This window comes from Tenrec ecaudatus, chromosome X, assembly GCF_050624435.1.
Source record: "Tenrec ecaudatus isolate mTenEca1 chromosome X, mTenEca1.hap1, whole genome shotgun sequence".
NCBI classification, from domain to species: domain Eukaryota; kingdom Metazoa; phylum Chordata; class Mammalia; order Afrosoricida; family Tenrecidae; genus Tenrec; species Tenrec ecaudatus.
In genome coordinates this window covers 91,986,136-91,999,687 of record NC_134548.1, presented here as the reverse complement: position 1 = coordinate 91,999,687, position 13,552 = coordinate 91,986,136, and the positions used below count along the sequence as shown (strand labels likewise).

Below are 13,552 nucleotides of genomic sequence, written 5' to 3'. Positions count from 1 at the left end.
ATGCAGTCAAATATTTTCCTGTAATGAATATATTTTTCTGGTAGCCCCTGCTTCCAGGCAAGTCTTTTGCCATATACAGTAGAATGCTGTGTGATAAACTAAGTGAATGGATGTGAATGTAATGCAGCTAAATTCTCCATGCTCATTATTATGGCCCTGGAAAGCCAACTCCAGTGGGGAAAGATCCTCATGATTATGAGATATACATCAATCTTTATACACATTCTCATGGCTGAAATCAGTCCCTCCAATAAATTCCCATAAAGGATCAGTCATAAAGGAGCTACTTTAAAAAATGTATACTTCCTGTGAATGGATATTGACTATACCTGGAGGTTATCTATCGAGAAGAACAATCCGATTCTAAGGCAAAGACATTGCAAAATACAACGGCTTTTGAAGTCAACTAGTACTAGGTCAAGATGATGACTCACCTCATTGTTGGTTTATTATGTTACCAACTTATCATATTACCTATTGACTGTGTAATGCGTGTATACATTTTGAGTGATCTGCAAGTCCCATTGTATATACCCATGGGAAATACAGTCACCGCTCTCAGTCCTGGCATGGGATGAGGAGCCCATGTGACCCGCTGTCTGTCTTTAATATTTTCCACAATCACAAAGTCACTCCTGAGGACCCATTTGAATTTAGGGGACAACCATACCCCACAACCCCGTTCCACATTTTCTTCTAAAACCAGCCTGAACCTCTGACACTACCCCGTGAATGTACTTCTGCAACTGTTATTGGATGATCTTCAGCAAAATTTTACTTGCATGTGATACTGATGATATTGTTTGATAATTTGAGCCTTCTACTGGGTCTCCTTTTAATGGGTCAAAATATGGATCTCTTCCTAGCAGTTGGCCAATAGTTGTCTTCCAAATGTCCTGGTGGGCATAGAAACGTGAGGGCTTCCAGTGTCTCATCAGCTTGTTGCAACATGTCAATTGGAATTCCACAAATTTCTGGAGCCTTGTTTTTGGCTAATGCCTTTAGTGCAGCTTGAACTTCTTCCTTCAGTAGCATTATTTCTTGCTGCCTGCTGAAATGGTGGGATGCTGATGAGATTTGCATCACAGTGACTGTCTATTCTTTTCATCTTCCCATCATATTTCCCACATCTTTCATTATTTTACACATAGATTCTTTCGATATTGGAACTTGAAGCTTTAAAAAAAATAGAGCTCTTTAAGGTCAAGATATACTGAGCATCTTCTTCCTTTATGGTTTTTGAAATCTAAGTTTTGCACATTTCATTTTAATATTTTACTTTTTCTTCTTGAGCTGCTCTTCCAAATTGTCTTTTATGCTCTTTTACTTCATCGTTTCTCCCATTTGCTTAAGCTTTAGCTACTTTACAGGTAAGAGAAAGTTTCAGAATCTCTTCTGGAACCCACTTTGATCTATTTTTCCTTCCCTCCATTTTAATGAATGTTTGCTTTCTTCATGAATGATGTTTTTGTTATCCTTCCAAAGATCATCAGGTCTTCTCTCACTGGTGCTCAATGCAGCAAAGCTATTCTTGAGATATTTTCAAAATTCTGGTGGGATAAACTCAAAGTCATATTTTGACTCTCATGGACTTGTGCTAATTTTCTTTAGTTTTAACCTGAACTTACATATGAGCATTTGATAGTCTGTTCCATAGCAAGCCCCTGACCTGACTTTATCGGCTGATATTGAAGTTCCCCACCTTCTCTTCTCACAGGTAGTCAATTTCATTTCTGTGTGTTCCCTCTGGAGAAGTTCATTTGAATGTCACCATTTGTGACATTGAAAAAATGTACTTGCTTTGAAAAAGTCATTAATTTTGAAAAATTCTATCATGAAATCTGCCAATTTATTTCTATCGCTAAGACCATATTTTCTAACTAATGTTCCAGTATGCCAGCAACACACAAGCCACCACAATGCAACAAACTGATATATAGTAATAGAATTTTTAAAAGAGGAAATGAATTAATAATTAAACCTTATCATTATAGGTAAGAAATAAAAACACAATCAACAGTAATGACAGCAAAAGGAAAAAAGAAAACCATCACACAGCCATAGTGTCAAATCTGACCCATAACAATCCAGTAGGAAAGTGAACAAATGCTCTTTCGGGTTTATGAGACTATAAAACATGAGAGTAGGATAGCCTCGTCACTATCCTGTACATAATAAAAGAAATAGTTAAAACAGAAGACATAAGAATAAATAGCAAGATATTGTTTTGACAATGAATTTTTAGGAGTGTCATAAAAACCACAAGCAAAAAAGAGAAAATTATTCTTGCGAATGAAAATGTTTTGAGTGCCTGAGAACTATGTCAACAAAGCAAATAAGTAACCTACAGAATGGGAGAAAATATTTAGAAAAGAGTATTTGACAATATACTGAACAAAAAATTATTTAGTAGATAAGGCCTAAACAAATGAAGGAGAACATTGTCCAAGGTAATCCTGGAGGATGGGCCCCTCAAGTCTAAGGGTACTCAAATTGTGACTATGGTGGGCTGATTTCTTGGAGTAGAGCTCACCAGGGTGACATGAGTTGGATAAAACCTGTGGGAATGGAGCCCTTTGGATCTTCATTTACCGATGGAACATGACTCAAGGCAAGGAAGAACATATGCAAATGTCCTAAGCATTAGTGAACCAAAATTGACTGGCGGTTGGCCATTTTGAATGAGAAAGTCATGATTTACTATGCATGGAATAATACAATCAGGGAATGGTATGACATTCAATATAGCTACACATATTATGCAAATTTATGCACTAAGCACAGAAGTTAGTGATGAAGAAATTGAAGAATTCTACCAATAACTTCAGTTGGAAATTGATCACACATGCAATCAAGATGCTTTGATAATTACTGGCTGTTGGAATGTAAAAGTTGGAAACAAAGAGGAAGGAACAGAAGTTGCAAAATATGAATTTGGTGATAGAAATTAAGCTGGAGGTAACCTGATAGAATTTTCCCAAGCCAGTGACTTATTCATAGCAAATGCTAGTCTTCAACAAGACAATAAGACATGGACATCCCCAGATGGAAGACACAGAAATCAAATGGTCTGTATAAGTGGTAAGGCCCTAAGGAGAAGCTAAATATCAGCAACTAAAACCAGACCAGGGGGCAACTGTGGAACAGACAATCAATTGCTTATCTGTAAATTCAGGCTGAAGCTGAAGAAAATGAAAACAAATCCACGAGAGAGCCAACACATGACCTTGAGTCTATCCCCCCCCCCGAGTATTGAGAACATATCACGAACTGATTTGGTGCATTGAACACTACTGTAGCAGTTACATAATCTGTCAACTTGCAAGGGGATAGAGTCTAGCCTGTCAATCAGGTTGCAGCTTGAAGACCCCATTTGGAGGTGCTAAGGAGATGAATAACTTTCTGCAGGAGTCAGTGAAAGGGTAATCATCTCAGCGCTGGCAGGGTTCTCCACACAGGTGCTCTAGCACCCTGGGCTGCATTGTAGTAGGTCCATGTGACTTCTCCTCAAGGATGTTTTGCAGGAAGTGAGCCTTGCCAGCTAAAGCAAGGAACTGGCTAAGGCAGCTGCACCCTGGTCCGACCATCAGAAAACAAGAGACCTGAGAACTCGAAAGGCGACCATCACTGAACCATTTATCCCTCCTCCCTTCAATTAACCCCACATGTGTTTATTGGCCAGGTTGGCACAATTCACTAACTGCCTCAAGTATGTATTGCATCTCAATGTAAAGAACGTCCATATCCAAATAGGCAAATGAACAGCATCATTATACAAAAATAAAAGTTGAGGTTTCCAAATATTTAATTTCACTTGTTTCTACAGCCAATAGAAGCAACAGTCAAATCAAATGAAAAAAATGGTAGGGAGGAGACAGGGGAATACGGCTCCCAGATAACAACCATGGGACGATCTAATCAGCAACTACTGGAGACGTTCCACTGTGAGAGATAGCCTTCACTTCCTGGTAGCGATAATTCAACTTAAAACCTAAGTATACAGAGCAGCAACACCTGCCGACAGACTGCTCCACTGCACCACTGCACCACTGCTCCACTGCTCCACTGCACCACTGACCAGAGGCACAAGCCACTTCTCTGAGTCCTTCTCCCCAGCACAACTCTTTTTTCTCCAGGCCCTGAGGCAGCTCAGTCAGGCAAACCTCTTACCTCATTGGCCTTCGGGTACTCTAATGGGTAGCAGATTAAATGGCAGCTTGGTAAAGTCATAATTAGCACCCAAGCTTCACGGTTTGCCCTTTTTTCATCTTCCTCCATCTTCCCCACTTGGTTTTGCAGTGCCTGTTCCCTCCACATGGAGCCAGCTGTCTTCTGCAGTGTGAATGGACACACGGTAGCACTGCCAAAGGAACAGGCATCCATCCCCATGCACATGGCCGTTCTAGGTTTAACTTGATTTGATTTCATAATGTTGTATTATGTACATATAATTATAAATATAAATATAATTTCTAGTTTTCCTCTTCTGGTGTTCTGTTCCAGTGTGACTGTAACTCCTGAGAGTATGCATTTTACTAAGGCAAAATAAAAGGCAAGCCTGTAGATGCCATCACACCAAACCAAACAAGGGTTTGTTAGTTTGTTTGATTCTTCTGCATTAACAGAAAAGTCCACATTCATACTGCTATGTCCTTCTTAAAATACACTGTCCCATAATTTTTACAACCCTGTTGGCCTATCCAAACAGACAGCCACTTATTATTGCTATTATTATGCTTATTTAATTATTTACTCCCCTTTGCCCCCCCACCACTTACCCATCTGTCTCTCCCTTTCTCCATTTCTCATTGTATGTTTTCCAGCTCTAATTAAACATCTCTCATGTCACTAGACACAGACAAGTACCACTACATGACAGAGGAGCTCACACATCACTAACAGATATGATGCCAAGGAAACAGCAATGAACCACAATATACACCCTCAACCGCAAACAAACATATACTACTGGAAACCACCGAAATCCAATGGGGGTATCCTTAAGAACTACCAGAAACACAATGCAAAAGAATCATGTTTAGGTCCTTTCATGACAGGTGGGGAATACTCATGAGAAAAACAGAAAAGTTGAAAAACTAAAATCTTTAAAACAAGGAATCCCAGTAGGTGAATAATGAGATAATAAGGCAACATAGGAAAAGACCTGATGAATAGAATACAAGAAAAGGAAAATGGAATCAGTGAGCCAATAGACAATTCCTCTGACTATAATCGGTGAGAGATACAATCAAAACTAAAGGAGAAAATAAGAAAACCTGAGAATGATGCAGAAGACATTGAGAGAAACCTACATCTCATTGGGATCCTGGAATAAGAGGACTTAATATTGTAAAAATGTCAATAATACCTAAAGCAATATAAAAGTACAGCAAAATTCAATCCAAATCCCAACTTCCTTCTTTAAATAAATGGAAAAAATGATTCAGCAATTTCTTATGGAGATTGAAGAGACCCAGAATAAGCAAAAAACAAGTAAGAGACCTTGCACCATTAGACCTCAAATGACTCTGCATTACTATACAGCCACAGTAATCAAAACAATCTAGTACTATTTTCTATCCTGGGTCAGCATATTTTTAACAAAAGACCAAAAATATTACATGATAAGAAGCCACCTCCTTCAACAAATGTTACTGAAAAAATTGGTTCTCCATCTGCAAAAGAATGAAGCAGAACCTATAATCTACCCCATGTACAGAAACAAACTCAAAATGGATTAGAGACCTAAATGTAAACCCCAGAGCTATAAGGATCACCAAAGAGAAAATTTGTACCAACTGAAAGGCTATATTTCAGGTTATACATGGGGGTGTGACAAGAAAAAACATAATAATTTATATATTATCAAAGGTTCATGGGGGGGGAACGGGGTGGAAGGGGGAAATTGAGAAGCTGATGCCAAGGGCTTAAGTGGAGAGCAAATGTTTTGAGAATGATGAGGGCAATGAATATATAAATGTGTTTCATACAATTGATGTATGCATGGATTATGCTAAGAGTTGTATAAGCTGCCAAGAAAATTGTTTTTTAAAAACAGAATTTTTTCAAAGTTATGTATTTAAATTTTTTTTCAACTAAAGATAACTTTTAATGTAAGTAAAATATCACAGGATATTAAAATTAAAGTCATCATGAGATTTTTCACAGCACATTGTACAGACATTTGCATCTTTATTCTTGAGCAAGTCGTTCAATGACACGTCGGTAATCTTCCACGAGTTCCTGAAATCTCTCTTCCAGTTGTTCATGTTGCATGCTTATTTCTATTTGGTTCATCTGGTTTGTCAGTTCTTCTGGTCTGAGACATTTTCTTATCTTAGCAAGATCTCGCTGCTTTTTCCTATAGGGACTGATCAGTCTTCTTTGAATATCCAGTCTGTAGCTTTTATATTGTTCAGCATCACTCATGTCAGTTACCAACAGTCAAAGAATTTCATAAACACGTCTAGTATGTTGCTTATTAATCTTGAACTTCTTTTGTGCATCTATTGCCATTTCTTCATTGAATCCTTGCATTAACTTTTCCCGAGAAAAACAAGGCAAATCTTGACAAAGCTTCACAAGCACAAAGTCTCTTAATTTCACATAACTTTTAGATGGATCTTCTGCTGTAATATCAAGAACTGAAGGAGAGCCGATGTAGTATCTATGAACTGTTTCAAGAAGTTGCGCGCCATGGCCTTGACCTTGAAATGGAGTCAGTATCAGCATCTGACTTACACGTGGCCGGGTTTTGTCTGGGTACACATAGTAATTATAGACTGTCATGTAGCCTACGGTCGCAAAGAGCGTAGCTCCATCCTTATTATACTTCTCAAATACTAGAAAGTAGTGCCATCTTTCATCATCCACGTCAATAAAGCTAGCAGTTTCAATAAACCACATCAAAAAGGTCTGGAGCCTTTCATGATATTCTCGAAAGCCTCTACATGTCATGTCAGCCTTGTAAATCTGAAAAGTAAAGTTTTCTCCTCCTGTTGGACTGAGAACAGAGTAGGTATGGAGTAGGGTTCCAAATGGTTTGAAATCAACCTCTTTTTCCAGCAAAGAAAGAAAATCATTTGTGTTTGTGCAAAATCCAGGTGGAATGATCTGTCTAATTTTGCCCTCAACATCATCAGCCTCTACACAATCAAAATTCTCATCAACTTTAGATGCATATTCAACACGGAACATTGTTGACAGGCTACCAGCAATATAGTATAAAAGGATCTTCAAACCCTTGTAACCAAAAGCAGTTTCATCATCCCCAAAGAGTTGGTGGGTATATTCAGGAAAGAAAGTTCTAATGTCATTCTCAAGATCTCAGGAAATCGAACTAATTTTAATTCAATAGCTGTGTTGGTATTACATTTGTACTCTGCCAATTTCTTCTCCACCGCACTCTTATATTCAACCAAAAATTTCTCCATAGCACCAAATCCCGCCATTTCCGAGCTACAAAGACCTATATTTAAATTTTTTTTAAAAGCAACTTATCACCTTCAAAGTACTCTGCATTACACTTAATACATTTGTCAAATCTGTGATCCATTCTTGGAAACAGTTTTCAAACTCATCTTTTTGGATAGCTGACAGCACTTCCCTCCATTTTTTTCTTCACCTCTTCTACTTAGTCACATTGCTGTCCTTTCATTTCCCTCTGAATTCACAGAAACAAACAAAGGTCACATAGAGTGAGGTCAGGTGAGTTAGGTGTGTAGGGCAAGAGAGGCATGCTGTTTTTGTCAAAAACTGGTGCACTGAGATTGCTGCGTGAGCAGCATTGTCATGATCGCAAAACAGGTCCCCCATGAGCCACAAATCAGGCCTCTTTTGTCACACACGCTTATGCAATATTTTCAGAACCTCTCAATAGAAAGCTAGACTAACCGTCTGACCTGGTGGAACAAAATACAAATGGTATAGCCTCCTCATATAAAACCAACCAACAAACAAACAATTGAGAATCATCTCGATTTTGATTTCACTCGCCAAGTTTTTTGTGGGGAGATGGTGGCATGTTCAACTGGCTTGATTGATATTTGCTGTTGGTGTCATAAGAATACCACCTTGTCTACTCACCAGTAGTGACCTTAGAAAAAAGGTCTGGGTCGCTTGGGAACTGTTCTTTTTCTCTTTGCATATATTTTCTCTCTTTTTTTGTGGTTGTTGAAGTTTTACACACACACACCAGGGGCCCTGGTGATGTAGTGGTTAAGTGTTGGGCTGCTAACCACGAAGGCAGTAGTTGAAAACCATGCACTCTTTCAAACCAGAGTATGTGTCCACTCAACACACTTTTGGCTGATAATCAAAACCCCCGACATAGAGTTCACAGCAACCTTTCTCATGGCAAATCGTCCATTAAAATGCACTGAACGGAGCTCCAAGATAACCCATATCACTTCCTCCTCTCTTCAATTGTCTGCCATCAGTTTTCAAGCACAAGTGCATGAACTTTGTTGACATTTTCATCTGTTCTGGATGTTAATTTACATCCAGAATGAGGTTTGTCATCAGTCTACATTTCATCTTTTTTGAAACAAGAAAACTGCTCACAAACTTGTTTCAGCCCTAGCACTGTCCTTGTAAGCTGTGTTCAACATCACAACAGTTTCTGCGGCATTTTTTCTGAAGCAGGAAACAAAACTTCACAGCAGCACGCTGCTCTCTTAAATGGCCATCACACACACACACACACACACACACACACACAAAACAATGTTCAAGTGAAACTACTTTTACGAAAAAAAATCACTGTGAACCTTCCCAAGTGACTCCGTGGGTGCACTAATTCAGAGTGATTTGTTAGATGCTGGCCTAGCACAAAAAATGTGTACTATGAAATCCCCATCAAGTGAAGCTATTTCTAGTTTTTGGGATGTACTCCCTCATCGCCCTAGTACCAAATATAATAAAGGAAGCACACTTGATGGAAAACAAAATAGATGACTGGTACCAACATCAAAATACTTCATAAAAATAGTAAAATGATATAACATGTCAAGCTAAGTAAGCTTATCATAATTGACTTTACAGTGCTCTTGTGTCTGATAACAAGGTGATTTATATCCCTCAACTATAGTCAAAGAGGATTCACCAGGGATGTAATCTATGAGTGAACCCTGCAAATTGATTTGGGCCTTCCCCTGTCATCCAGAGCCTTCTACAAACCAGGTGCTCACAATTTAAGCTATGATATCATTCCCCCATTGGATTTGGACTTTGTTATCTCTTTAGGCTGCTAACTGCAACATCTGTAGTTAGAAACCACGAGCTCCTTCTTAGGAGAAAGATGGGACTTTCTACTTTTATAAACAGTTACAGTTTTGGAAACTCACAGGGATAATTCTATGCTGTTCTGTAGAGAGGTTCTTTATAACTAGGTATTAATTCAATGGCAGAGAATTTGTTTGTTTGACAATCCTAGGATCACACAGGCTGGTGCTGTGTTTCTTCCAATTGGTCTTAGTTGACATCTCACTTAGATGGCTGCTTGTTTGAAAACAATCCTTCAAGACCCCAGACCCTTTTCTTTTGGATAATCAGGCACCAGTTAGTTTCTTTTGCACAGTTTGCTATAGCACTCATATCTCCAGTGATCTCTTCATGAGGATGAGCATCAAGCAGGGCCATGTGAAAAGAACTGATTGTTCTTAGATGGCCATTACAGTTATGTGCAAGCACCAAACCCATTCAAATATCTATGGCTTCTATATGTTTCTGGTCCACTTGAGAGAAATTATTATCATTTTATGTTATGAACATCATTAATCATCTGCCTGGGGCATAAGGAATTCTATTGGTATTCTCATTAATTTAGGCAATGGTATAGAATCGAAAACACTGTTGAAGAAAGGAAATCATAGTATAAGTATAGGCTGGCTACAAACTCCACTACATAATCTGTTGACTTGTATATTTTTAAACTCTTAAGTGAGTGAACACTATCTATATAAACAATGAGGGTAGTGATAGGACAAACTTTCAATAATATTCTCATTGACAGAACCATGCCTACAAGATTAATACATGCCATAATAAAGCAAGGAGGGAATAAAAATAGAATGTATATGATAATCCTTGAATGTATCAAATGTATCAAAATAGAATGTATATGATAATCCATTGGGCACCCTCAAGGCAAGATATCTGAACCAAAGTCCAATGACACCAGTTCTATAACCTTGGTATACCAGTCATCTGCTTCTTCTCACACTAGAGAGTTTCAGTCTTAAGTCCAAGGACTATAGGTGAGCTTGAGGTAAAGCCCAGTTCCCTTAGTGGGGCTTATACATCAAGTCCTAGTGTGACCTATACAGTATGTTGGAAACCTTTAAGGAAGTCTAAGGTCTCATTACTTTATAGCAGTCAGCCTTGATCACCACACATAGAAACTAGGTCAAAAATATACAATTAGGAACAGAGTAATATATACATATTCTCCCTTTGGATTCTATAGAAGTATTGTTCAACTTTTTTTCCTTTGCCCCCATTAAGAGGTTGCCCCTCCTTGTTTCCCTACCCAAGAAATGTAATCACCTCTGAGACATACATGTCCCTGTTCCCCCATCGTGACTTGAATTTCCAGTAAGCTTCGCTTATCACTCTGATAGAAGGGTCTGTTGTTTGGGGATGACCTCACCACAGTTTTGTATGGCAGCAATGGAATGGTCTTCTCTCTCTGCCTCCATCTTGAAAACTTGTCCCCAGTTGAGGTGAGGTCTCCTCTGTTGATGATGGCAGATGTAGTTGGATTGAAATTTAATGCATCATAATTTTATTTCCTTTTTGACCCAATTTAAAGTTGGTTCAATGTAAAAGAGGGTGGTAGAAGGAAAGGGAACATATTTGTGAAATAAGGCTCCAATGAATCCCCTCTGACCATAGACTAGGCATGTGAACAGCATCGCTCTCCTGCAGAGTGCCTGGGAAAGTATTGCAGATGCAGTTAGGCTACATTTCAGCACCTAATCATGTAATGATGAGTCCGGGCGATATAGTGGGTATGTATTGGACAGTGATCTGCATTGTTCACAGTTTGAAGTCACCAATAGCTCCATGGAGAGAGACTAGGCTTTCTACTTCCATAAACAGTTATAGTCTTAGAAACCCACAGGCAGTGAGAGAGAGAAAATCATTTGATCACGCTTTGAACCATTTTAAATATATTCTAATTTTTAATAATTCCAGCTTCCTTTTAGATTGAAGGTTTCCTCTGTTTTACTTTGTTAGTGCTGTTTTTGTACTTCCTTGTCTGATCTCAACCAGATATTTCAATAAAACTCTAGGCCAATGCCAGGGTGAGACTGGGAATACAACAGCTCCCAGGAAGCATGTTTTCATAGGCACCTTTGTGTATTGTCTCCTCAAGCCTCTGCTCTGTTAGCACCTTTCTGCCCTGTGGTGCTCAGTTCTCCTGGTGACCAACCTGCCCACTGATGCAATCTCCGCAGTGGGCTAAGTCTTCCTAACCCTGCCATCTGCCAGTGCTGTGGTTCCAGCTGCTCATGCTGTTGCCACCATTTCTCTTCCCCTTAACTCTGCTTATGAGTATTCAGTAGTAACACTTTAATGAGTGTTACTGGCACAGTGCTACAGCCCTTGACCTGTATTATAGTTCTTTTAGAAGTTCTCAACACAGGGACATGTATACAAAGGACCCACTCTATCCCTGGCTCTACTGATTGGAAAGCCCCTAAATCTTTGAGAGATTGGCAATTTGTATAGAAAAACTCCTTGTCAATTTCAGGGCATAGTTTTTGTAACCCTTATATAGATTGTAAACTGACCAATCCTACTGGGTTTATTTGCTATACAGTAAACCAGTCAATCACTGCAAGATGCACATGCAGTTAGCAAACTGATCAATTCCTTGTAAGAATGCAGTCTGACCAATCATTTGGGGAGAATTATAAACCCAAAGCTAAAAAAAGCCATATAAAGGAAAACCCATCCTGCCCACATATTGACATTTGTTAATGGCAAAAGTATCAGGAAACAATAAGATTTCTTGAATAGTAATAATGGAGTGTCTCTTGAATAGCTATGGGGCCCTAGTGGTGTAGTGGTTATGCATTGAGCTGCAATTCATAAGGTCAGAAGTTCAAAACCATGAGCAACTTCACAGGGAGAAAGAGCCTTCTACTCCTGTAAAAAGCCAGTCTCAGAAACTCTTGGGGGCAATATTATCATTTCCTGTAGGGTCACCAAGGATCATAATCAACTCCATGGCAGTGAGTTTGCTTGTTTCATGGTATCATGTAGCTATGCAGGGCAGCACCCAGTCTTTGGAAATATTGTTTTATGGTACCAACTGTACATAAAAAATGTGTCCTATGCAAAATTTGGTATTTCACATAACATATTACCGTATCATTCATAGAAACTCTGAAAAAGTTAGAAGGGTTTTGATTACTTTTCTGGAAAGAGATAAATCAAATAATCTGTGTAATTTTCCATTATCAGCTTCCTGTGCCTTGATTCATATGCTAACTAAAATCAACAAATGAATAAAAAGTGGACTCTTAAAATCCCCAACCACAAAGTCTAACTCCGAATTCATGAAATAAAATAAAAACGTCGTCACAACCTTATCTACTTTCAACACCTGAACCTTCAATGCAACGAGCCAGTTAATGATCTTTATCAGGTACCTCCACTAAGGAAAGCATTCTATTTGACAAGCTATGAGGGAGACATTTATAAAATTTTAAAAGCACCTAGGAGCTAGTAAAGGTCTTAGCCACAAGGGAAAGAGTCAACAAACTCCACACACGTGCAGAGGTAAAGTGCTCATTATGTCATTATACCCACTGTTGCTATTCCTGTGAAGGCCTGGATTATTACAACTTCTACTTAGACAACTTGGGTTCAAATCCTAGCTCTGTCGCTATCAGTAGGACTCAAGAGAAGTCATTTCAACTATCTGGGTGTAATTCCCTTATCTGTAACAGAAGGATACTGTGTATTTTAATACCCTACAGAACATTTGTGAGGGTAAAATAAGAAATGTAATATGAATATTTTTAAGTATATTAATGTTATTGAAGTATGCCAATAATAATGTCCATGCACATATATAAAGTTTTTTACTTTTATAACATCCTTTCACTAAAAGTGACAATAAATGAAACTTCATGGTATGGAAATACACATAAATTGATATTCCATAAAATTATTTTTACATATGGATATATTTACATGACAGTATGATAGATAAAATTCCTACACAATAGTTACTATTATTTACACAGTTTTGTTGGCATATATTACACATGTTATAAAATTCAAGTATTTTAAGCCTATAAAGGTATATATCTGGTCTCTGAAAAGCACATAATAAAAATATTTCATTATACTTTACTTGAGTTTCTGTGGCTTTTTTAACATTGTATTTCTATTAAATACATTAAAAATAAAGTATATTCATGCTATAAACTGATGTTGTAGTTAAAAATGGGGAATAAAAAACTGCTTTTGTTATAAGTTAATGGAGTAGAATATGCTATTTGCTTTTGTAGTTGAGAATCCATATACTATGAGGCAT

General features: G+C 38.1%; 1 protein-coding gene and 1 pseudogene across 1 annotated transcript in view; both read right to left on the bottom strand.

Moving 5' to 3' along the window:
* DACH2 (dachshund family transcription factor 2) overlaps positions 1–13,552 on the bottom strand; it is a 792,597-nt gene that overhangs the window by 282,198 nt on the left and 496,847 nt on the right. The window lies entirely within an intron of this gene.
* LOC142434265 (histone acetyltransferase type B catalytic subunit pseudogene) lies at positions 6,101–7,452 on the bottom strand (annotated as a pseudogene).